We start from the raw sequence: 26978 nt of genomic DNA on the forward strand, positions 1-26978 counted from the left end.
TGGCATCTACCACTGCATGGAGCACAGCACCTATCACCTAGTAGGTAAGCAATAAATGCTTGTCCATTGTCCAATTCTGTAGTCCCAGCGCTGTCTACACATTAAACAGCTGGGGGAGCTTTAAACAACAAATGAGAAATGCTGCCCTGATGTCACCCCAGACCAACTGAATCCTGATCTCTGGGTGTGGAGCCCCAGCACTGGCACATTTGGAAAGCTCCACAGGTGATTCTGGTGCATGAAGAAAGTTGGCAACTACTGGGTTAAATAACCTTGCTTTACTTGGCTGTGTTCTGTTTGCTTCCAAGTTTGGAAGAAACTTGTTTGAATTCTTTCAAGGAACAAATATCCCAATCACTGAAAAGATACCAGTGCCATTTCATATGAGAGTAGAATAAGTTTTCTCATCTGTAAAATGGGGATAATAGTAACTACATCTTAAGATTGTTGTAAAAAGTATATGACCTGATTTATCTAAGACTCTTAAAATAGTATCTGGAGTATAAGTATTTGATAAATACAGTCCAATATGAAGAAGAGGGTGATGTGTTTGTTGTTATTATTGTTGTTTTCTTCTTTGGTTAATGATTCCAGTTTCCTCCCAGCCTAAGCTCCCAGAATAGTTTTTGACTCCAGTCTGTCCTTTGCCCTGTCCATCTCATCCCTCGTCAAGTCCTGTTCCTCAAACCCTGTGCTGTCTGGAACCTGCCCCTTTCTTTTCATTCCCATTGCCCCAGTGCTAATCCTTGCTCCCTTTCCTCTCTCTCCCGGATTATGGCTGTCAACCAGTCTCCTTGCCACTGATCTGTCTGTGTGTCAGTCATCCCTATATGGTTCTCAAATTGCCTTAAAGTCAAGCTGTGACTGCCAAGCTTAAAACTCAATCTATATCCTCATTGCTGTGAAAATTCAAACCCAAGTTGTATGACTTGGACAGTTTGATTACTTTCTCCAAGCCTCCCTTATGTTTAAATGGGGATCATCTAATAAACACTTTCTACTCAATAGGGTTGTTGGTGAGAAAGAATATTCTAGAATAACATCTAGAAATCTACATGGCACATGATAAGGGCTTAGTAAATGTTAACTGTTATTATTATTACTGTTATTATTTAATAACATTAATATGTTATTACTGAAAGTTACCAGCAACTCTTGCAGCCATCCTAGATGCTGGCCATATGGAAGTCCTTTCTGTTCCCAGATCATGCCCCTGGATCAGGTCTCTGCTCCCATTGCCTTAACCTTTGGAATGCCTGTTACCCATCTCCAGGCGTCTGAATCCTATCAGTCCTATAGGGCCATCTCCTAGAAGTACTTCCTCTTCTGACTTGGCATAAAAATCTCCTTTTAAGGCAGGGGTTCTCAAACTTTAGCAGACATCTTATTCACCTAAAGGGCTCGTTAAAATACTGATTCCTAGCCCTGAAGATCCTAATTCAGTAGGTCTAGGGTGGGACCCAAGAGTTCACATTTCTAACCAGTTCCGAGGTACTATTGACCTCGCTCATTCACAATTTAAGTAGCACTGCTTTAGGGCCCTGAACACCTTACAACTTCTATTGTAGTTATTTGAGTACAAATTTCTTTGCCAAGGAAACTCTAAGTTCTCAACAGAAGGGCCAACATCTACTTTCCCTTCTATCGGAGGAGGCAGACCTTGGGCTGGGACTTGAATGATGGGCGGGGTCCGGAGCCCTGCAACACGGAGTCCAGGATGGCGTTGGAAGGTATAGGAAGTGGCTTGGTTGTGAGATGGTGAGTGGATGGTATATGAAGGCATAAGGGGAAATAAGCCTAGAGAGATGTGGCAGGTTGGATTTTGAGAGGTGGTGTTGGGGAGAACCTTGAAAGGCGGGCAGAAGGCTGTACATTTGAGCTTCTAACCTGCAAAAGCCAAGGGCTGAACTGCATGGTGTCATGACAAGGGTCTCTCCCGTTACCAAGGCTGCGTGACTTACTCTTGGCATTCCCAACAAGGTGCACCTCTTAGAGGCACCATAGATGTTTGCTCTTCTAGCTCCCAAAGCCTGTCATTCTGCTAATGACTCTTGTCCGTGAAAACATGGACTGTGGCTCTGGAAGTGCCAACTGATCCTGCATACTGGACAAAACCCGGGCCTTGAGGTCACTGTGACTGGTACCCCCTCCCACAAATTCTGGCTTATTCCTTCTCTGAACACCACTTGTGCTGGTTTGTTTGGAAGTTGCTTGACCAAGAAGCCAGAACCATCACTGCCTCTAGAAATTGGGATCTTTTCTCACTTTCAGCATAAGCTTGGTTTAAGGAGATAATCACGAGAGAGAGAGAGAGAGAGAGAAGGAAATGGCCACCTGGAGGCAACAGATCTGGGCTCAGTGAGAAGCCCTTGGTGCCATTCTGTGGGTTTTTTGCTCTGCCTGCCTCACAGAGTACTGATGAGGTTAAATAATTAATGTCTGTGAATGTACTTTGTAAGCTCTAAAGCACTGCAGGAATATAATTAATTATGTTTATAATTACAGGTAATGTAATTATAATTGTAATTAGTTTGTGTGTGGAAGCAGAATAGATCTATCCCATGCCCGTTTTCTAGTAAGATATCCTTGGTGGATATCCTTGGTGAGATTATCAGTTTGTATATTTGAGCTTGACTCACTCTCTCTGACTTTATTTTCAACATTGGGGATATATGTGAAACTTTGGCTCAAGGACTTCTGGCTGTGTTTTAGAAAAAGGGAAAAAATGCATAGTGTGAAGCTGGGAGACCCAATACCTCGGTGGTAACATTCTTTGGCACTTATCTATCAGGTAGATAAAGTTAAGGCAATTTGTTTATGAATTTACCTATATATAGCAATAATGCTTGCAGGGATCCTATGGCTAAACATAAAAAAACAGACACACACACTTGTAATTTGTATAATTGATGTATGTTAATAATTATTCAAAGTGGCAGTTATTACCAGAAATCCACTAGAATTCAATACAATCTCAAACGATCATGCTATTGCTAAATTACGTCTGCTCTATACATCAAGCAATGCGTATTAACGCGAAGCTGAAAAACGTAATATGTTCTACTATTTTGTTTGTTCAGCAAAATGAATAAGCTTGATGGAAGTGCCAGTTAGTTTACTTCCTTCCATTAACATGCTTAATCTTAAAAAATGATGGTGTTTGGGCCCATGTTCTGGAGTGACAGCTGTATTTGTGTCCCAGAGAGATGTACCAAGGCTAGGAATTCTCAGAATTCATCAGAGAAATCTGTACTGTTAAGATGTAAGACTACTAGAACCATTGTCTGTATTTTTTTCCCATTTGAAAGGTCAGTATAATGGCAACCTATGTAACAGGGAAAAAGCTCCTGGGGTCTCCCTCCTTGAAACCGCAAGATTCTACCCGAGAAGCTAAATTGTATTTCTTTGGAGTCTCTGACCTTCTGCCTTTGTTCCTATGCGCTGTTAATTGTTGTTAATTTCTAACACCTCATTAATTATTTCCATTAAAGATGTGGGAGAGGGAGATGCCCTTCACTCGTGGGTGGTCACACAACTAAACCATTAATAATTTTAAAAAGTGTGTTACTTTAAAAGTGAAAAGTGAATTTGAGCCATTTGCGTAAGAGTCGATGTGTTTCTGATGGCTGGGCTGTGACACTTCGAAATCCTGCCACTGGCAATGTGGCTGGGGACTCCCACAAGGATACAGTCGTGGCTGAGGAAGAAGCCGAGTCTCCTTTTCTTCCCTAATGACTGTAACATTTGGCCTGTAGAGTGTAATGTGCTTTTCAGAGAACTTCTCTTTACAGCTTTTTCTTCCTTTGCAAAAGAAGCCTAGAGGTGGAACAGTTTCCTCCAATGTCACAGCCCAAGTCAGTCACACGATTAGTACTTTACGTGGAGTTCCTGACTCCCACTCCCATTCGGCCCACCAGATCATGCCGGGAGGTCAGCGCCGGGGCTGTGACGACTTCCACTCCCACCTCAGGCTTTCACAGAGATGGAGCCAAGGCCATTTCACTGACATCGGGCTGCCAATCTTTGAAAAACTGCTGGGATTGACATTTAGTGTTGAGGTTTTTATTTAGTGCCTCTCTTGAAAGCTTAGGCAGAAGATGCTTCCCACAAGTTTTTAGGAGTGTTGAGAATTAAACATTATATTGGAAAAGAAGCATCAAATATGGTCTCTAGGTTTGATCAACCAGGGGAAAATTTTAGGGTGTGGACAAAAGATTTGGGAAAGTGGATGAAAAATTATTTTATGGGTGAAGATTTCAACAATGAAGATCTAGACCTAGAAGTAGATTCGTTGCAAGGATAATATTTTGAACTTAAGGGTGGATATAATTCTTCTAGTTGAACCCCTTGTTTTGCTAATAAGAAAATGGAGATCCAGAGAGGACTGGGAGAACCCTTAGGTATGAAGGTAGGAAATATGAGAACTGGTTACTTAGGGGGCTTTTATGTCTTCCAATTTTGATTCTGCTTTTCATCTGGACTGTGACCTCAAGAGCAAGGGGTGACATCTCTCTTTCTCCTCTTCTTCCTCCCCTCTCCCCTCCTCTTCTTGTTCTTCTGTGCTAGCATACTGGGGAGATCAGAGGGAACAACTTTCTACTTCCTGGAATAGACTGAAAACTATACCAGGCAGCTTGGGGTATCAGATGACATCATGGACAAAAGGCCAGGTCAGAAATGGAAACAACAGGCTGGTTCTGAGAAACCATTTAACTTCAGGCCCCTCTTCCTTCTCATCTGTAAAATGAGGCACTTATATTTCAAGTCTTAAGGCTTATCAGGCAGTTGGATTCTAGGGTCTAGATTCCCCTATAATTTCTTCCTGTTGTTTAAACAATGTCTTTGAATTGCTATACAGGATGGGAGGGGAGTTTGTGGGAGAATGGATACATGTATATGTATGGCTGAATTCCTTTGCTGTGCACCTGAAACTATCACAACGTTTTTAATTGGCTATACTCCAATATAAAATGAAAAGTTAGAAAAAAATAAACAAACCAAAAAGAATAGTCTATGGTTGACTCAAAATTCCACATTTAATTTATTCCCTCTTCTGTGAATGAACATTTAAGTTGTCAGAAGTTGTTTTTTTCTTTAGAAGTCATGCTGCAAGAAACATTTTTGTACAAATATCTTTACATATATGTGTAAAAATTTCTCCAGAGTTTCAATCTTACTAAATACTGCCAAATTCACCTCCAAAGTAACCATACTAATTTACCAATTTCACTCCCTCTACCTCCATCAATCGTGAGGGATCTTCCCTTTGGTTAGAGGTGACGAGGAAGAGCCTAGCTTATATTCATGTTTGCTCCCTCCTCCTTCGCCTCTGCCCTAATAATGATGTCTTTATCCCCCCAAGGGGCTGTGCTTTTGAAATATGCAAGTCAGGAAGAAAATGCTTCTTCTGCTTAATGCTGTGTCATCCCTTCCTTGAGCTAAAGAGCAAGAGACATGGTCAGCTGTGTAAATAAGGGAGGAAGAAGGTCAAAGGGGAAAAAAAGAAATGCAAAAAAATCAGATAATATTTAAAAAATTTTACCTTTCAACATATGCATTTTACAAATTACCTTTATTGAAAAATTTAAAAACTACATGAAATCTGAAGTGTCTGGGAAGTCTAGTACTTAGGGCCGTTGTTACCGTAACACTCATCATTTCTGTCTTGGATTATGGGATAGTATTTCATTATTTGCATGTGGGTCTTATATTTCCTATAGGAAGGGCAATGATCTGGAATTAGGTAGACCAGCTACCCAGGCAGGGAGAGGAAAAGAGTGAATCCAAGAAACATTTTAAAGGGGAAGAGATTGAATGAAAGGAAGAGTGAGGAGGAGAAGCTCGTGATTTAGAGCCAAGGAAACGAGAATGCTTGTCCCTTTGATAAGAAATGGGAGAGGAGTGTAGCTTGAGATGACAGGTAGAAGTTGATGGATTTGAATCTGGATGCAGAGAGTGTGTTCATCCCCAGAAGAAAGTTCATCCCAAGAGATAATCCTTTTCTTTAAAACTGCAGCCAAGCTGGTATAGCACTTTTGCTGTGTTTCCGTGTGATCCACAAGGATACCCTACTACTGTGCAGAATGTTGTTTTCCTGCCCACACCAGTCATCCTCCTTCAGCCTGCCAGGCAGCAGCTTTCTGCTTACTTGGTTCTTTCCATTCCCATCACAAGTCCTAGACATCTGAACTTTGCATGAGTGTGTATGAGCATGTGTGCATGTATGCAGATGCACACACACACGCCCAACACACACAAGTAACTCCACAGACTGGAGACACTGGATTCATACTTTCCCCCCAGAGGAAGGACTAACTTCCTTCCATATCCTTAGAACAGGCTTCCTTGACTTTACCAGAGAGCATCCTTGAATGGGGGGCAGCCCTGCCACAGTCCTTTCATATATTTCTGGAAAGTGAATTACCCCAACCAGGTGAATATTCTACTGGAGGTTCCCACTTGGCAGTTGAATGCCTCCCAACTCCACCTTCTTATTAACTCTCTGGTAATATTGCTATTCCTTGCCCCCTTTGAAGTTTTTCAAAAGTAAATTATTCAGCAAATTTTATTCCATTTCCCTCCTGTCACCTTCCACAACATCAAGGCCATAGATACCTCAATGCTGACTGTACCCTCAGTTCAGCCCAGCCAGAGGCAAACAAAACAAGGACATTTCTACCCAGTTTATTTGAAACACTATCTTAAACAGACTGCTCTGAGTCATCAGTGATGTCCTGTTTCTAGGACAAAGAATAATTGTTCTGACCTCATAGTTGCTCTTTTCAAGGACTCAGGTTTAAAGGTTGTGAGGAGCTATTCAAACTCAATTATTTCTAGTTCCCCTCTCACTTTTTCCACTGACTTTAAATGTATGATGGAATGCCTATTCATTGTCATAGACCAGTTCAAGCAACACATGCTTCCAAGATTATGGAACAAAGGTTCATTCATTCCTTTATTTGTGATTTCAACCAACATTTCTTGAGGACCCTGACATGCTAGGCACATACACTAGGTGCTGAAGGTCAAAGATATCCTTCTGGAGTGGAATCCAACTACAAGCAACTGGCTATAGCTAACTTGAAATAAACTTCCTATCGTTTGTGTTGTTGTTGTTTTCTCTACTTTTCTTTTTTTTGTCTTTTCTATATTTATTTATTTATTTTTCATTCTTTATCTCTCTTGTTCTCTTTTTTCATTTTCTCTATTTTCCCCTTCTGTTTCACTGTCTCATTCTGCCATGTTATTTTCAGAAGTCCGATCTTGTCTTCTTCTTGTCTTCTTCTCCCCGACTTCTTTCACAGTGCCAATATTCATCAGTGGACGAAGGACAAACCACCACTCTGCCTAATTAAGTGTCATTTGGCAATCTTAGGCATCCGAGATTATACCAAAAGCATGAAAATATCTGTGTAAACCACTGAATGAGTGGATAAAGTTATTGGAAAAAAGATAAAGGTGTTAAGACTTGGAAAGAAGGACCACATTTTCTGAACAAAAAGTCAGCTCCTGGATTAATCAGGATTGTCTGGGTTTTACTGTGGTAATAAACAGCCTCCAAATGTTGGTAGCTTAATCCAAAAAAAGTTTATTTCTTGCTGATGTACAACGTGGGCCTGTGGAGGACTCGGCTCCACCAAGTCATTTAGGAATCTAGGGTACTGGGCCCTCTGTCATCTCAACACATGCTTCCAAGCTCACTTCTACAGAGGAGGAGAGAGCTGGAGGGTCTTCTGACAATAAAATGCTTTGGCCTGGAAGTGACATACAGTACCTCTGCTTACAGCAACAGACCAGTCACATGGCCTATCCAACCGCAAAGGAGCCGAGCCGTGTAGCCTCCATACTCCTGAGAGGAGAGGACCCCTGACTCTTTGTGACCCTAGTAGTGTCCAGCACAGCGCTCAGGGCCAGCAAGTTTGAAATGAAGACCACAGAAGATCCCAAATGTCTGGCTGCTGTACCTGAAGGACAAGTGTACAACAAATAGCCAGGCTATGTTCTGCACCAACAGACCTCAGTCCTAGTCTCTCTGGTTGCTGCTTCACAAGTGCATCTCTCTGGCTACACAAACTCCTCACCACCTCAGGCAACCTCTTGCACAGATCCTTGTACGTGAAGACAACAATTTATTTTTTTAAAGCTTATTTTTATTTTTTTAGACATCTTTATTGGGGTATAATTGCTTTACAATGGTGTGTTAGTTTCTGCTGTATAACAAAGTGAATCAGCTATACATATACATATATCCCCATATCCCCTCCCTCTTGCGTCTCCCTCCCACCCTCCCTATCCCACCCCTCTAGGTGGACACAAAGCACCGAGCTGATCTCCCTGTGCTGTGCAGTAAGGCAGCATTTTTAATAAACCCATGTGTGTCCTTCTATCCAATAAAGCATCAATCTCAAATTACTAAAATAATTCATCCCTAAGGTTGAAATATTCCTTTTAATTTACTTCTTTAATTAAGGGAGGTGTGGGGTTTGTGAGGCTTGGACCATCAGGAAGCATAACTGTTCTCAGCTAATATGGGGAGGCCATCTCTGGCCTGTGACAGCGTGATGGAGCGAGGCTGCCAGTGAGCCAGTCTGTCAAGGATGACAGGACAGCTCCATCTACTGTGGCCACCAACCTGAATACATAACTAAGTGCATCACCTCACTCAGACACATTCTCTCAAAGTGAAATTAACTTTATGGGGTGCGCAATGTAAAGTCTTTTTGGATGTTTTTATGTAACGACCCAGGAGTTTGCAGACAAGCAACTTTTGGGTAGCTGTAAACTAGAGGTCGCATATACTTCTGGACTTCCTGAAACACCAAAGATTGAGATCCTAAGGGTCATTCATCTAAGAGTGAGTACATGCTCATGACTGATCCCTTAATGGAGCCCAGTCTAGAAGAGGAGAAAGCTGACAAAATCAGCTCAACACAGTGGAAATTAAGAGCTGAGACTCCAAATCTAGGCTGATTCTTTGTATCTTGGCTGCCCAATTATGAGCTTTGTGTGACCTTGAGCAAGATATAGATCATGTTTAAACTTTAGTTTCCCATAAAATGAGGATGAAAACGGTACTTGTCTCAGAGGCCTGTTGTAAGAATTAAATGAGGTGATGATACTTAGCATAGAGCCTGGTTCATACCAGGAGGTCAGAAAATGTTACTAGTAGCTATTATATTATTAATATTGTTAGGGTAGCAAGCATGTACGGAGTGTGAACTTAAGCAAAACACTGTGCTAGACACTGAAAGGTATGCTTGAATGAATAAATCAGAGAGTCTGCCTTCAGGGATTTGCAAATGTGTGTGCACGTGTGTGTGTGTGTGTGTGTGTGTGTGTGTGTGTGTGTATGAGAGAGAGGGAGCTAGAGAGAGAGAACTGGAAGATGTAAGGGTAGAATGAAGAGAGAAGAACCAGGAGAGAAAAAAATACAAGATATTTATAAAAATAAATAACATTTAATTGTGAGCTTACTCTGTAATAGGCATTTTACATAGATGGATTTTCATATAACAAATCTCCTTTAATGTTCATACAACCCTGTGGGTAGGCATTATTAAAATCCTCATATTGCTCTTGAAGAAAAGAAGCCTTAGAAAGATGAGGTCAGTTGCATGTGTCAGTTGAGGGTGACACATGGGGTTGGGGAAGTGGAGCGGGCACAGGGCTGTGGTTAGCTTGCCTGGAGCACAGGAGAGGGATGGCCAAGTGGAACCTGAGGTACCGGGTGTTCCAGGGAAGTTCTGCTCACCAGCACAGGTGATTATTGCCCACTCAGAGTCCAAGGCCATCTCTGATTTTGTCCACACAGTCATTAGTGGTGTGCTGTTTGACCAAGAAACAGAAGACTGCCTTGAAGCAGTCACCATGTCTTTGAGAGGCTGGAAGACTAAAATACATATTCAAGCTGTGCTTAAGCTCAGCTTCAAATCTTGTGGCAAGCCCAGGACACGCCAAAATGGCCGTCAGTGGCAAACCAGCCCCACACAGGGGCCACGGAAGGCAAAAAACTTCATGGTGATCCAAGGCTCACCACTAGATGGAGCCCGGCTGGACTTGGTGACAAATCTGAGGACAGTGGTTAGAACCCAAACCAACCTCTGTACCTCTCCACCTCCTGTCTGTCTTTTCAGCACTACAAGACCAAGATCATCATTACTACCAGAGTTTTTACTCCACCCCCCCCAACTAATATGTTTTATTACGAATTCAGAAATAAAAAATAAAAGTATAAAGAAACTTCCAGATTCTTCTAGACTTTTGCGCCATTAAACATTTTGGGAAGAAAGGTAATCTCCACATAAAATCTCCATTAAAATAACCTTGTGGGCTTATCTGAAATTAGCACCTCCGGAATTCTTGCTCTGACTCTTGGTTTCTTGACCTACTTGTGTCTTGATCTTATACTTGATAAGTCCCTCTAATCAGATAAGAAAACAGTTGAGCATTTCTGGACTGTAGGCCAACATTAATGTTATTTGAAAATAGGAGCTGGGCTTGGGGTTTAGGCTTTTCCCTTTTTATTTGTGTATGATTTAGTGTTCATCCTGCACTAGACACTAAAATGCATTGTTTAATTATCTGAGCTCAACACACCATTTTATAATTCATTAGTCAGTTGCTCTTTGCAAAAGCTTATTTCTTATGAAACGAAAGTGGGAATCATGCAACTGGACTATTTATCTCTCTTTAGGGGTTGGGGGTTAATATCTGATAGCTCATAACATCTTTATTATAATGCATTTATAATGATTTACTGGAATCATTCTATGGCTGAGTATCTAATGTCAAAGCAGGGATCTGGCATGAAATAAAATGCTGTATCCTTGGGTAGCTCTAGGGGAAAAAAGGCCTCATCCAATATTTTCTGTGTAATTCTACAAACTCTAATAAGGGTAGGGGTAATTGCCTTAATGTCAATTAAGCTATTAATAATGCCCATCTTGTCATTCCTAAATATAGCAGTGTCTCAATCATACATTACTGTCCCCTGTTAAGACTATACAGAAATGAGATCACAGCTTCTGCAGATCGGGAAGTCTGTCTAGCAGCGAGTCTTTCCTCCTTTACATAAAAGAAAGTTTGGAGGTTGATTTACTTGTTTTTGATGAAAAATTTATACTTAGACACGTATATGTATTTATAAGGGCAAGTGTTGGCAATCCTGTGAGCAGGGACAATCCATCTTTAAAAACTGTTCCCTGTTCTTATTCTGCTTCTAGATGATTAGAGTAGGGTGCTCCTTATCAGGACCAGTGTTCCAGAGTCCAGGTCCCTGAATGATGGTCCAGACAGTCCCGTAATAACTAGCCAGGCATTTTAGAGTTGGGAGCATTCATTCCAGCTACACGTGGTGCTCTGCTGTGTGCTTGTTGTTCCCAGGCAACTTGGATGCACCCAAGTTCCTCAAGGACAGACAGACGACAGGGTAAAGCACATGAGACTGAGATACTGTCACAAAGAAAAGGGTCCAGTGTTCCATTGGCAAATTTCAGCAGACGCAGTCAAGGGTAAAGGCGATTTGGAATAGGCCTAGGAAGTGAACTGTGGGCTCTTGGTGAATAGAGATAATGTTGCTAACTCTCCCAGACCAGCTCTAAATCAGAGACATTTATCTCACAGCGAAGGACCCAGACAAGACCTCCTTCTGTAGTTGGCACTTATATTTCTCCTGGGCTAAGATTTCTGAGCAGCCACATCCTTTTGCCCCCCTTGTTGGCCATCTTGGTGAAGTGAACTTCTACTTGATGATATTTAGAGCTCATTAATTTGTCCCAAGGAAGCTTATTGTATGGCAGTTTAATGACAGAAACCTGTTTTAATGCAAATGGACATGTAATCCCACTAAGCCACTCTGAGGGTGTAAATTTAAAACAATTGCTAGGAGCTGACACCAGAGTTTAATAAGATGGAGGGCTAGTTCCCAGATCCTGGTACGCGCAGGGGACCCAGCCTGGACACCCAGCCCTGGCAGTTTTAGTGCAGCCGGCGGTTACCATGGCAATCAGAAGGGGGGGAGCTTCAGCCTGCCCCTCTGAGGTGATGGGGATCCAAGCTCTGGAGGAGTGGGTGGGAGTGCAGGGAGCGGGAAAGCTCTGTGCAGGGAGGAAATGAAGGGTGAGTGGGTGTCTTCTGCTCATTATTCCTCAGGGCACGAGGCTGGGGAAGATGTGACTGAGACCCTGGAGGCGGCTTTTGCTCTGGCTTATAAATGCCTCATCCAGGCACATCACCACAGAAAGAGCACAACACATTGCCTGGGACCCCACTTTTTCAGCAAGTAAAGGGGGAAGCCTGTCCCTTGAAAGGGGGCAGAAATGAGACTGAGGAGGGAATTGTTTGTGGATATTTGCTGGATAATAATGCTGTTGGGTACTACAGCACTCTCCTGAGAGCCCTGAATAAGGTTTTTATGGGTGAAGTCATTTTTGTAATAAAGTTGGCTCTAACTCTGGCTCATAAATCATGGGTTCTGGTACTAAAAAAATTACTAAACATGCCTCCGTTACCACATACTGTCCTCCTTTTAAATACTTTGATTTTACTACAAATCTTCCATTGACTGTGATGGGGGAAATACACACAATGAGCAAATGATTCCTTCCGTCCCAGGCAGCAGCCTTACCGGCATCTGGGCCTCCTGGAATGATGTCCTGAGGTGTGATGTTATTTATGGCATGCTTTCTCTATCAAAAAGGCAAACAGCATCCCGAGTGACCCCGGAGCATTTGCATCATTGCTTCTCTTGCTAATTGATTCATCCCTTGGCAGGACCTGGGACACGAGCTGTTAGCTGGACACTCTCTCCCCACCACAGATTCTGTGGATTAAGGTACATAATAAGCAAAGATGTTAATAAAATTGTTAAATGTCAAAACTGCAAAACTCACACCCATTCCATCAGCTCTCCCGGAATGATTCCATAAAATACCATTTCCTCCCCTTGTCCTTTTCTCAGTCTAAACTTCATAACCTTAGTTAAGAAAGAAGATTAAGAACTGTTATTAACAACACCGATTGTTTAATTTCTTTCATAACTTCTTCCTTTCAAAGAAGAGTCCAGCACAGAATGAAAAGGAATGCTATCATATGAAGTGCATTTCAGACGTAATAAAGCAGAAAGGAGAGGGTGGCCCCAGTGGCAGTTGTAAGAGGGACAAAGTGTGGATCTCTATAGCTCAGTGGCTGCAAAGCAGAAAATGAAGATTGTAAAAACGTCACATAAAGAAAAAATGCACAGTGGATTCGTTCTGCGATGCCCATAATTCAGTAATGCCTTTAAGTAGCTAGAAGAAATATAATAAATGTTTTTCCACAACATTGATCATACTGTATCAGAGGAAATATTAGTGTGCAGGGAGCCATGATTACACTGGTAGTAATTCTTGGTGCAGAAAACTAGTAGAAGATGGGACCCTTTGTAGGCCCAACTTTTATTGGCTGCAGTTGTTTACCTTTAAGAATACGCCTAATACATTGTCCTATAGCTAAATATTTTTGTGAAAATTCAAACCAGCAGTATCAGTAAATCAGAAATCCTGCCACCATTTTATAGAATTTATATATATTTTTTCCTGTAGATGCTCTGATATGTTCCAGAATACAAAACCAGCCAGCTGACCATGTAAAAATTCTAGAATGTCTGTAAAACAGATTCTTCTTCTGTATTCTGAACCTGGATAGGAGCAGACAGGTTTATGGCATGTGATTCCATCCAAATGCCAACTGTATATATATAACATCTCTCTAAAGAAATTAAATGGATTATTAGATATATATACTGCAGTAAAACTATACCCAAAGCTGTAAGCCAGGAGAGGATATGCACGTTGTGCAACTGCTTTTTTTTTTTTTTTTTTTTTTGGTCCTGAAACACTGAAGAAAGCTTTGCAAGGCAGGATTTTTCTTTAGGGAGAAAAGAAGGGAACTGATCCCTCATGCCAGCCTCTGGCTACTCGTACTGGCAAGAGCTGGTAATGTGGTGGCCATGGCCCTCTTGGTGTAGGAGGTCCCAGCTTGTCAAGGGGAGGTTCTACCTTTGCTCTCGAGGGACCCCAATCTTGACTCTAGAAATCTTTGAATCAGAGTTCCAGGGTGCACAAGATAAGAGCCACCCAGCCAGACTCCAGCAGAACTAAAAGGAGAGGTGAGATCTGGGTGTGCTAATTCTCCATATACTCTCCACAAAAAAGCAAGAAGCCAGAGGCATCTCCAAGTGAAGATACTAGGAGAGCAGTGATAGGAACACGCATTCTTTCGCTTCAGAATCTGGATAATCCCCCTTACAGTTCAAAGGCCTCATAAAAGCAAAAAAACCTGGCTAAAGCCTGCAGATTTTCCTGCTCTGTTTCAGTGTACATCTCCCCTAACTCTCACTGACACAAACGGGAATCGTTTCCCAGACTTTCCTCACGGAGACCATCCCCACCTCTTTGTCCTGACACTCTCTGCTGAGTGCCCCTCACAGGTTTCATATGCACATGCTCCTTCAATCCGACACAGCTTCTGTGTGGTTCTTTTTCCTCTATTAGGGCACAACGGGGGTATATGAGCTAAAGGGCATTTGGAGCTCTTTATGGAATTATGTCTTGATTGTCTTATTGGAGTTGGATAGTTCAGCTTGTTTGTTAGTTTCTTCCCTCCTCTAACAAGGAGAATTTGAGAGGGTGCCTGTAAGTTCTTCCCGTTGTGAGAACTTTAAGGAAGCAGGCGGATGAAGGGAAAAAAAAACCCAGTATGAGGAGGGAGTCTAAGATTGAGAAACGGCTTGGCACGAGACGACGGTTTCTCAGAAGGAGTGCCGCCTGGGAAGTTGGTAAGCAGTCACCTGATGTGCTCGGCATTGACATGGACATAAATAATTTACTGGCTGAGGTGACCTAACAGGCTTCTGTTGAGAGTTCTTTCCCAGCATAATGGAGGGGGATGCCTCGCTAGCATCCTCTTACAAGTGGCACTGTTCTAGGTACAGCAGCAGCAGCTTTTCTCAGATTGTTTTAAATGAAAATTATTATTTTTTATCTTAGTTAATTGGCTGGCAGTTGAAGGAATGCAATTTAAAACCAGAAGTTGGGGGGAGGCTAATTATCTTTTTGAATTTCCTCTGTAGATCTATTATCACACATGGACATGTTACCACAACTTGTTAAAGATCAGTGAGTAGTCCTGTCCTTTCTTCTCTCTCCTCCCTCCCTCCCTCCCTTCCTTCCTTCCTTTTTTCTTTCCTTCCTTGTCCTGTTTATTTTCCTTTCCTTTTCTTCTCTTTCCCTTTCTTCTTTCTCTTCATCTTCAATGACTTGGAAAAAATCATAATGAACTTCTTTGAGCAATTCCACAACGATGAAAATGTTCAGGGTCACAGACGCCTTCCCTGGAGTATTTAACAGTGGAGTCAAGTACAGCTTTCACTTCTGCTGTGTGTCTGCAGCATGCACACAGTCTCATCTGTGCTTGCAAAAATATCTAAGTGTGCTTAGGAGGGTCAGGGAGACCCTTGGAGTGTAGACTCACTATAAATTTAGTTAAATTTTAAAACATCAAAATAAGACTAACAGAACAACAGACTTTGGAAACTACTTAGGAAATAAACAGAGTGAGTTTTGCTTTACTTGGCAACCAGCCTGAATTATTGACTTACACTGTAGCCAGATAAAGAATTTAGACAACATTGGACAATACAGAATATTCAATTATAATTTAAAACTTACTTTGTATTTTAAAATGAGATTCACTTGTAATTATTTCCATAACCGCTGGATGTCACTGTTGCATATGTCTGGGCAGTAAAAACTCAGGCAATCCGAAACTGGTATTTTAAGGGCTGTCATGTTACCTCCTTGACACTCTACCTTTTGATTGAACACAGGCTGTCATGCTAAGAGGACTCTCTTCTCCATTCAGTGCAGTCAGCCCAATTCTCAATTATGGCACTCTACTGGGAATTATTCTAATTTACACAGGATGAGATTCCTCAAACACAATTATCTTCTTCACTATATTTAAAAAGAGTATGGTACTTTTATAATAGTTCCCAACATTGTGTATTAATTATAACTAGCACATTCTGGATACCAAATGGACTGAAGTCAACACATAACCATAAAATACCCTGAATTTATAAGTGCCTTTTTTCCCCTGTTGTATGAAAGTGCTTACAACGGTTTCATATCTATTTGCTCATCTGCCTAACATCCCTAGGGGGTTACCTGCTTTAATGCTTTTATGAGTCAAAGTTGACCTGTGAAATAAATTGAATGAGGTAATTATCTGCACTGGCATCCCAGGAGTAAAGCAAAAGCAAACACTGAAAATTTGTTCCAGACAGCTAATTATAGTTTGCAAAAGTAACTCGTTGAAATTTTGGTAGTTCCGTTTTTTTTTCCAATTACTTTAAAAACTTCTTAATTCCTGGACCGTTTACCTCTTCTTTTAAGCATGCATTAAAAAAAATCCAGGCCATCTTGTACAGCTGACGTTATATAGAAATTAGATCTGAAGACTTTTCCAAACCTGAAATAAGCCTGGCCCAATAGAAGTGCTAGACTAGAGCATGACCAGTGTAAAAGAAATGAGAGAACCAACTGGGACAGTAGTTAGCTTTCTCTGTAGTTAGAAATGACCACGAGCTTCACTTTAGCTGTTCAGTTTAGTCTCTCTCTTTTTCCTAAAACCTTGGAGTGGTTTTCTTTAGCTTCCTCTCGTGACTTTGCACTAGGGAAGCCAGAGCTGTTCCTGGAGGACTGTTGGCCTAGATTTTAGCGGGGGAGGTGGGAAGGGGAGGCCTCTCTGTTCTAGTGAATAATCAGAGAGTTGTGTTGCCTGCCATCTATGAGATGCTTTGATCCAAAATTTCAGTCATTGTTTCCACATTTAGGGGCTGGAATGAACATCAAAGAAGTGGGTGTACGGAATTTACTGAATTCCAAAGAAGTACAATAACATACAGAGGATATAAGCAAATCCCAGTGGCAAAATTTGCTGCCAATTCTTGCACATAATAGAGGCCCTGAAGTGACAGTCTATCTTTGACAAATGCATAATGATATCAATGCCAAGGGAAGGAACTAGCATGCTGAAAGGTGAATAAAAGAGTTGGGAACAATTCAGTGGACTTACACATTTCCTTAGTGTGTTTTCACACAACAAGGAAAGCAGATGACACAAATGCATTAGGTAATTATTGGACAGGGTTGCAAACTCACCAGCAGTTTTAAATCGACCTGGCTCTTTCAGGATACAGCTCTAAAGATCAAAATAAAATGTGATTAGGAATTACTCATCTTCTGGAGGAAAAAAAAAAAGGAACAAGGAAAGTGAAAATAGCTTTCTTGTTCTGTCTTAGATAGTTCCAGGTTTTAAAGCCCACATGTTGTTTGCTGTAACTTCTTCGCCTCCCTGGACCAATGCATTCCAAACGCTTCAGCTAGTGTTAGGGCTTATTTGTATACACAGTCTTTGTTCAAATATGGATTAATTTTGGTTAATTTCAGTGGGTCCACATAAAGTAAAATGCCCAGAACTGAAACCACGGAAATCAGGCCATCATGTGATCATCTAAGAACCTAGTTTTCAAGCTCCTTTAAGTTTTATTTTTGAACGAAAAACAATAAAACGACTGTAAAAAGTTTCCAAAAGCATTGACATTATGAACAATTGCTAACCAAGGCTATTCCCAGAATGATGGAGCAAATCTGGATATATTTCTAGAAAAGCTAACTGCCCTGCAGTGCTGGCTATAAATATTTCATTCAGAAGGTGATTTAAGAAGTGTCCTATGGTATATGGCTCTTGCCTCCGGGGCCAGGTATCTATTTAGAGGCATATTGTGCTGCTGTCACCAAGGTCAGCACTGGAGGGCAAAGCAGACTCTTGCCCATAAGCTTCCATCCTTTTACTATGGAGATGAGTACTTAAGAGCTTCTGGAGGCTGCTTTAAAAAACCAGACTGGGTGTGGATGTTTAAAGGAGGGAGTCTCAAAAATGCCACAGTACATGGAAACAGCTTACAGGGTTCATGAGCACAGTCTGGTAATGAATCAGGTACGAGTAAGACCAAGACGTGTGTGTTTATTTGAAACCCTCCAGGGTTGAGCAAAAAACTGTGCCAGCTGCAAATAGAGCCAGCGTTTCTGTCCTGTGCATTAGGCAATCAGAGCATATTTGCTTACACACACCAGAACCATTTCCAAAACACCCCCCCACAGTTCTCCAGTGTTGCTCACAAAATTCCTCCTACAGCCTTACACTGCATAATAAAGGAGCTCATAGAAGGATCCTGCTCTGTTTATTGTGCATGTTAAGTAAATGCAATGCTTTTCATTATTTCAAACTCTATAATGAAATGATTGAGTGCCCAGCAACATTAGAAAATGGACAAACAAGTATTCAACTGGCTGGATGAACCATAGCTTTCTGGTATTGAAAGTGTAATATTTATGAATTAATTTAATCATAGAAGAAAATATTGAGTAGGTGACTGAGTAAAATGATGACTGTGTATTATGTTTTTGCCATGCAGCTGGATAAACATATTCAATGACAAACCTTGGCAAGAACTGCAAAGATGCTCTTGACAATGGCATGAATAAATATCAGGTGCTGCCTAGAATTCACTGCATTTGAGGACCTGAGCAAAGCCAGATGAGTTTTAGCAGGAAAATATGAAGAAGCCATGTATGCACATTAGGATTATGTAAACGTTGGGTTCTTTCTCTGCTGACCAGGAATTGCTCTAATGTTCATTTTCATCTACATCACTGACAGATTTTTTTTTTTTTTTACACATTATCTTTGCACTTCTGGGAGTGCACTTTAGCATCAAGACCCAACTTTTGGGGAAGTTCCTGGTAAGTTTTTCAACAACAAGGGCTTGGAGAGAAAAGAAATACTTTGCCTAGGCAAAGAAAAGAAATACTTTGCCTAGAGCTGACAAAAAAGATTGTATTTTGTAGTGATCCAATCCAATCTATGTAAAATAGTAAATTTAAAAATTCCTTTAGATTGATTCTTGAATTTCCTTAGAATATGTGGTTTCAGATTCCAAGAAGGACCATAAGAGAAAACAATAGATGGGTAGATATTTTGAAGAGAGGACATCAGCAATAATAACAGTCACTTAATGAAGCATTTGATCCAGGGCAGAAAGAACTAGTGTGCAAGAGACGATCACAGAAACATGTTTTTGTGGGTTTTTTCCCCACAAGATTGTCATTTTATCAATAAAGAAAATATCTTTTATCAGCTTTATTGAAACATAATTGATATATAACATTGTGTAAGTTTCAGATGTACAGCGTGTTGATTTGATACACATATATTGTGAAATGATATATATACCACCATAGTGTGAGCTAACACCTCTATCACCTCACATACTTATCATTTCTTTTTTGTGGTGAGAACATTTAAGATCTACTCTTAGCAACTTTCAAGTATATAATACAACATTGTTAATTATAATCACCACGCTGTACATTAGATCCTCCAAACTTTTTCATCTTATAACTGAAAGTTTGACCCACATCTCCCCATTTCCTTCACCCCCAGCCCCTGTTAACTGCCATTCTACTCTCTGTTTCTATGAGTTTGGCTTTTTTAGATTCCACAGATAAGTGATATCATACAGTATTTGTGTTTCTCTGTCTGCCTTATCAATATTTCACTTAGCATAATGTCCTCCAGGTTCATCCATGTTGTCACAAATGGCAGAATTTACTTCTTTCTCATGGCTGAATAATATTTGATTGTATATATATCACATCTTTTTTATTGAAGTATAAGTGATTTATAATATTATATTAGTTTCAGGTGTAGAGCATAGTGGCTCAGTATTTTTGCAGATTATTCTCCACTATATATATCAAAATAATGACTATAGTTCCCTGTATATACCACATCTTCTTTTTCCATTCATCTGTTGATGGGCCCTTAGGTTGTTTCTGTATCTTGGCTATTGTGAATGATGCTACAGGTATCTCTTCAAGATCCTGATTTTATTTCCATTAGATATATACCCAGAAGCAGGATTTCTGGATCATATGGTAGTTTTAATTTTTTGAGGAACCTCTGTAACTATTTTCCATAGTGGCTGCAACAATTTACATTCCTACCAACAGTGTGCAAGGATTCCATTTTCTCCACATCCTTGCCAATACTTACCACCTCTTATCTTTTTGATAATAGCTATCCTAATATGTGTGAAGTGATATCTAGTTGTGGTTTTGATTTGCATATCCCTGATGATTAGTGATGTTGAGCATCTTTTCATGTACCTGTTGGCCATTTGTATGTCTTCTTTGGAAAGGACCTATCTATTCAGGTCCTTTGCTTATTTTTTAATTGGATTGTTTGGGTTTTTTGCCATTGAGTTGTATGAGTTCTTTCTATATTTTGGACATTAACTAATTGTCAGATACATGATTTGTAAATATTCCCCCCATCCCATAGGTGGGCTTTTCATTTTGTTGATTGTTTCTTTTGCTGCTCAGAAGCTTTTTAGTTTGATGTAGTCCCATTGTTAATTTTTGCTTTTGTTGCTTTTGCTTCTGGTGTCATATCCAAAGAAATATTTTCAAGACCAATGTCAAGGGGGATTTTCCCCTATATTTTCTTCTAAGAGTTTTATGGTTTCACGTCTCATGTTTAAGTCTTTAATCCATTTTGAGTTAATTTTTGTAAGATAGGGGTCCAATTTTATTCTTCTGTATGTGTCTACCCAGTTTTCTGAACACCATTTATTGAAGAGACTATCTTTTCCTCATTGAGTATTCTTGGCTCCCTTATCACATACTAGTTGACTGTATATGCAAGGGTTTATTCATGGGGTCTTTATTCTGCTCCATTGGTGTCTGTGTCTATTTCTTATGCCAGTATAATACTGTTCTGATTACTACAGCTTTGTAGTTTAGTGTGAAATCAGGAAGTGATGCCTCCTGCTTTGTTTTCTTTCTCAGGTTGTTTTGTCTATTTGAGATCTTTTGTTGTTCTATACAAATTTTAGGACTGTTTTTTCTGTTTCTATGAAAAATGGCTTTGCAATTAATAGGGATTGCATTGAATCTATAGATGACTTGAGCAGGATGGAGATTTAAACACTATTAACAAGGAATATCTTTCCATTTACTTGTATCTTCAGCCGCTTTCCTCAAAGTCTTACAGTTTTCAGTGTACCGGTCTTTTACCTCCTTGGTTAAATTTATTCCTAAGTATTTTGTTGTTGTTGATTCTATTGTGAATGGGACTGTTTTCTTAATTTCTTTTTGAAATATTTCATTGTTAGTGTATAGAAACACATCTGATTTCTGTCTGTTAATTTTATATCCTGCAACTTTACTGAATTCACTGATTAGTTTTAACAGTTTTTTGGTGGAGTTTTTAGGATTTTCTATATATAAGATCATATCATCTGAAGAAAAGACATTTTTAGTTCTTACTTTCCAATATGGATGCCTTTTATATCATTTTCTTACCTGATTGCTCTGGCCAGGACTTCTAGTACTATGTTGAATAGGAGTGGTGAGAGTGGGCATTCTTGTCTTGTTTGTGATATTAGAGGAAAAGACTGAGTATGGTGTTAGTTGTGGGTTTGTCATATATGGCCTTTATTATGTTGAAATATCTTCTTTCTATATCCAGTTTGTGGAGAGTTTTTATCATGAAAGAATATTAAATTTTGTCAAATGCTATTTCTGCATCTATTGAGATGATCATCTGATCTTTATCTTTCATTCTATTAATGTGGTATATCACATTTATTGATTTGCACTGTTGAACCACTCTTGCACCCCAGGGGTAAATCCAGTTTGATCATGGTGTATGATCCCTTTAATGTGCTATTGAATTTGGTTTGCTAGTATTTTGTTGAGAATTTATGCATCAATATTCATCAAGGATATTGGTCTATAGTTTTTTTTTTTCTTATACTATCCTTATCTGGCCTTGTTATCAGGGTAATGCTAGCCTCATAAAACAAGTTTGAGAGTGTTCCCTCCTCTTAATTTTTTCGAAGAGTTTGGGAAGAATTGGCATTAATTTAAAATATTGGGTAGAATTCACCAGTGAAACCATCTGGTCCTAGGCTTTTCTTTACTTGGAGGTTTTTCAGTCTCCTTACTTGTTATTGCTCTGTTCAGATTTTCTATTTCTTTATGATTCAGTCTTGGTAGATTGTATGTTTCTAGGAATATATCTATTTCTTCTAAGTTATCCAGTTTGTTGACATATAACTGTAATAGTCTCTTGTGATCCTTTGTATTTGTATAGTATCAGTTGTAATGTTTCCTCTTTCATCTCTGGTCTTATGTATTTGAGTCTTCTCTCTTTACTCCATCTAAAGGTTTTAAAATTTTGTTTATCTTTTCAAAAAATCAGCCAGGTTGGGGGGAGAAAAGTTGTAGATGGAAGACTTCATTTTGGATAAGGTCTCTATGCTCTGATGCAAGTTGTCTTATGTTGTTGTCTTTGCTTCTTACATTTATATTTTTTTCTGTGTTTCATGCCCGAGAATTTCCAAATGCAACAACAAAAAAATGAAAACATAGTCCAAGCTATCCCCCTATTCCCCTATTCCCCCAATTTCCAATACTGATTGCTGTTTCTGTATTAAATTTTTTTCCAGCTATACTCTATTCCTAGTATCTGAACACAAAACTCTTATTTCCCGGGTATTATGTTTCCATTTTTTAATTATTGTCTCTAGTATACGTGGCATGATGTCTTGAAATACCCCAAAAAGAGGCCAGTTGTTAGCAAATTTTCATAGCTATACAAGGAATCACTGTAAACAGACTTGATGCTATACTTCTCTTGCTACATGCATAGGGGAGACTATATATTACTCCAAAGAAAGAAGAGCTATTTAATATTTTGTATATGTAAAGTATTTAGGACAGTATCTGCATCATAATAAGTCCTTTGTAAATCTTAGCTGCTGTTGCTACTAGTACTAGTGAAAAGCCTGCAGTTATGTTGTGACAAGGGGTCAGTTGGGCTGGTTTCATTAGGTCTACCAACCCCTGCCATGGACCTAACACATGTGTGGTAGATTAGATACCGGCTTCTCACCTGTGAGGGACCTTCTGACCCTTTGGGGAAACCATCTTTGTAGATCTACATTTTTTGCCATTGGCTGCCCCTTGGGAACTGTCAGAGTGTCAAAATGAAACCCTGGGATGTAGCATGCGTGTGGGCTATTGCTCTGAAGCAATGCTTCTCAAACTATGCGTGGTGAAGGATCAGTTTCTTTTTTTATTTCCAATCTGTCACAGCCTGATATTTTGCAAAGTGCAATAAAACATAATTTAAAATGGAATAAAAAATCAATATACACAAAATTCAAGTCCCATTTTTGAATTAGATTCAACAGACATAAACTTAGGCTGCCACATGGCTGTCAACAACTCTAAATGCTTCCTCTCAACTCCGTTCTTGTCTCATTTCTGAACAATAACCAACAGATTACAGAGAGTGGGCCTCACTTTGAGCAGCAGCGTCACAAAGAACAACGAAGAACCGCAAAGGCCTGTCATTTCCATACTAGTTTCCTTCTGTAGAGCTCAAAGGGCTGTATCGTCAAAGCAGGGGATGCTATGGGTCCACAAGGCTCAGGCCCTACCTTCACTGGTGCAAAGCTGGTGCCCAAGGGGTAACAGATGCCACAAGAGAAAGCTGCTTCTGCCGGGTGCTGGCCATTCTCTCAGCTGGGAATTTACACACAGCTAAGCGGTGGGCTGTTTAGTGCAGATGCACAGGTGTGGAAACAGTCTCTGATAGGCAGGTTTATGGCAAATAAACACATTGTGTGATATACTGTAATCAACTATATAAACAACTTTAAAATTGTCTGTACTTCATATTTCCAGCATTTGGTTTTGTTAATCATATGTCTTCTTGACAGCAATTAAATAGCCTTGAGAGAAAATGTACACCTGCTGTCTCCCCTGGGGAAATGACGTCTCTTTTGTGAATGACATAAGTTCTCCATAAAACATAAGCGAAGATAGGAGAATTGAATTTGGAGATATGTCTCCTTCCTCTCTTGTTTTATCTCTAGTTGAATTGGAGGGCACGGTTTAATGTAGCTAAGCTTTTTCTGGATCCCTATTCTAAGATTCTTTTCAAACCCAAATATTTCCCAGATGAGCAAATTGGAGACAGTAGATAAATGAGGTTGTGACAGGTGTCACTTAGTGAGGAAGGAGCCGTGTCTGCCTCACTTGGCCTGTGCTTTCACCCCGCCACCCCCAGTTCTGGACCCCAGCGCTCCCAGTTCTTCCTGATTTCTGCAGCCCATCTCATCTACTTTTCATGAACACCATACTGGTCCTGTTTTCCTTAAAACAGCACATAACAAAATGTTTCCTTTGCTTGAGTCAGGTTCCAAACAAGCTCCATTCATTAGGCTTGGTGTATTAAAAGTCAGTAAACCAAGAGAGAGGTGTCCCCACTCTTGGGATGGGGTGGCAGGCGAACGGCTGCTGCTAGGAGGGCCGGGAGGGCGCTCGGGGCTCAGCATGCGCCAGGTGCCACTGTACCTGGGGTGGGCTGAGTCTCCACTCCGGGCTGGTTCCATGAGGCAACATTTGGGGTGTAGTGGCCTGGAGTATGCTTTGGGTGCCAGCCTGGGGCAGCAATTTGTTCTGGTGGCACCGGAAGGGCGAGTGGCGGCCCCAGGACAAGCACTTCAGGTGTGACAACCACCCACCGTGCTTTAGCTACTTGGATTTGGGGTGGTAGTTCACCGAGACTTCTTCCACCCCAAGCAGGCTGACCTCTTCCAAGCTCCATATATAGTCTTGACCACAAAGCATCACCAAGGCTTCACAAACTGGCTGAGTCCTATGTCGTGGAGCTGGAACTTGGAGGACCTGAGCCCCACTGTGTTTTGATAAGTTGATGAGTTGGGAGCAGCTGTCCTGAAGAGGAACATACAGCTATGGACTGTATCACCCATTCTTAGAATGGTTCCACCCACTCTACCTATTTTAAGAAAGATGGCTTCAAAAACACCATATTTTTTCAGTGTGAAAACAGAGGCAGAGCTTTATGACCTTGTTAGCAAGTAGAAACCTGACCTGCTTTTGGTCTGATGGAGAGTAAGAATATCCTGATACTTATTGGAACTCTACACATTTTCTTTCTTGGCTCTACAATGATATCCCTGTCAAGGATGAAGTGGTAGTGATTGACGATGGAGTCAGAAATACTCCTGTTATCATGGAGGATACTGCAACTATCAAGGTAAATTCAAACCAGGGAGGTTGCTAGATCACAAGTAGGAGGTGTGCACCACTATGGACAAGGCATCCTAGGACTATCATTAGGACATGGCCATGTCTGACGTCGCAAGTGAATCTGAAATCATTTCAGAACTGGTTCAGACAGTAAGTTTGGGGGGAAACTGTTGTCTCAACATTGGACCAACTAAAGATGGACTGATTGTCATCATCTTCCAAGAAAGGCGTCTTGCTGCTGGGAAGTGGCTAAAAATAATGGGGAGGTTATCTATGCATCTAAACCATGGAGGGTGCAATGGGAAAAGAACACGGTAATTGTATGGTATACCTTAAAAAGATCAGCTTTTTATGTCATTTTACTGTGCTGGTAAAAAAAAAAAAAAAGAAGTCTTAAAGCTTCAATCCCTCATAACTACCTTAGCTACAAAGGTAAGGATGCTGGGATCCAGGAAGACCTGAAGTGGTCCACAGGTCTGGGTAAAGGCCTCCTCCTTTCTTCGATCTGACCCTCTGCTCTCCCAGTTGAGTTTGCTTGGGCTGTAAAGCTGACAGGAGTGGAATGATCGTTGGAGTTCAAGAGGAAAGTGTCACTGCCTGCTGCTTGCTGCTTTGATTTTCCTCGTATAGTACCATCATTATAATAAACTAACTTCTCTTCCCCATCCAAAGATGGCTTTTCCAAAGGAGCTGAGTGCATTACACCAATGACTCAAAGGACCAAGGATCTGAGCTCCATCGCTAGCGTACTTCACTCTGGACAACAAAAGAAGGGACTGAATAATGAAGCTCTGAGTTCATCCATTCCTACCTTTGGAAATTATCTACAATGGAAACTTCCCTCCATCCTGTGTTTGATAAACTTACTTGATTACTCAATGACTATAGTTAAAGAATAATCCAAGTCACCCTGTTGCCTCTGGGAGGAGGTAGAAAGAGTTTGACAAATTCACCATCTGATGTTTATTTAGCATCAGTTATCACCAACCCCTCCCAGCAGCACCCCACCCCAGCAAGTGCGGGAGAGCCTGGAGGGGAAGGAAGAGGCTTGCTGGGCTGCTTACGTTCACTCTTCAGGAGTCTGTGAAGCAAGCTAAGAGCTCTGAAATTCAGTCTGTTTACAGTGATACCATGAAGAAAATGGATTTATTCTACCCTGCCTTTTCAAATATGATCAAATAAATACATTTGCATGTCAAAAAAATTTATAGGTCTTCTTACCATTTCTTTCTTTGTTTATTTTCCTTGCAATTTTGTTCGTTTGTTATTGTTGAAGAAATTGGCTGTTTGTCCTGGGGTTTCCAGCAGTTTGGATTTTGTTGATTGTGATGTTGTTTAATGTGTTCCTCTGCCATTGTAAGCTGTAAATTGGTAGTCAGATTTAGAGGCTTGATAAGATACAGGTTCAATTATTTTGTCAAGAATATTTCACATGCAGTGTTTTGCACTTCTATTAGAAGGCATAAAATACCTGATTGTCTCTTTTTGGTGATGTGAGCAGCCATTGGTGATCATTGCCCAGATTCATTAATTCACTAGGAGGTTGCAAATGGTGATATCCTAATTCTGTCATTCCTTATTTATTTATTAGTTGAAAAAATTCTGTAAAGAGAAAGTTCCTCTTGATTCTTTCTTTACTCTGAGACCAGTTTCTCGTTTTGTTTTGTTGTTGTTGTTGTTTGTTTCTTTTTAAAACACAATGGATTGGTTCCCTAGCATCCTCTAAAGGTGATTAATGAGTTTAGTTTT

At 40.5% G+C, this 26978-nt stretch overlaps 1 pseudogene; it reads left to right on the forward strand.

The window, feature by feature from the left end:
- The first annotated feature begins 24600 nt into the window (after positions 1 to 24600).
- LOC132521528 (tissue alpha-L-fucosidase-like) lies at positions 24601 to 25691 on the forward strand (annotated as a pseudogene).
- The last annotated feature ends 1287 nt before the right edge of the window (positions 25692 to 26978 follow it).

This window comes from Lagenorhynchus albirostris, chromosome 6 (genome assembly GCF_949774975.1).
Source record: "Lagenorhynchus albirostris chromosome 6, mLagAlb1.1, whole genome shotgun sequence".
In the NCBI taxonomy this organism is placed as follows: Eukaryota; Metazoa; Chordata; class Mammalia; order Artiodactyla; family Delphinidae; genus Lagenorhynchus; species Lagenorhynchus albirostris.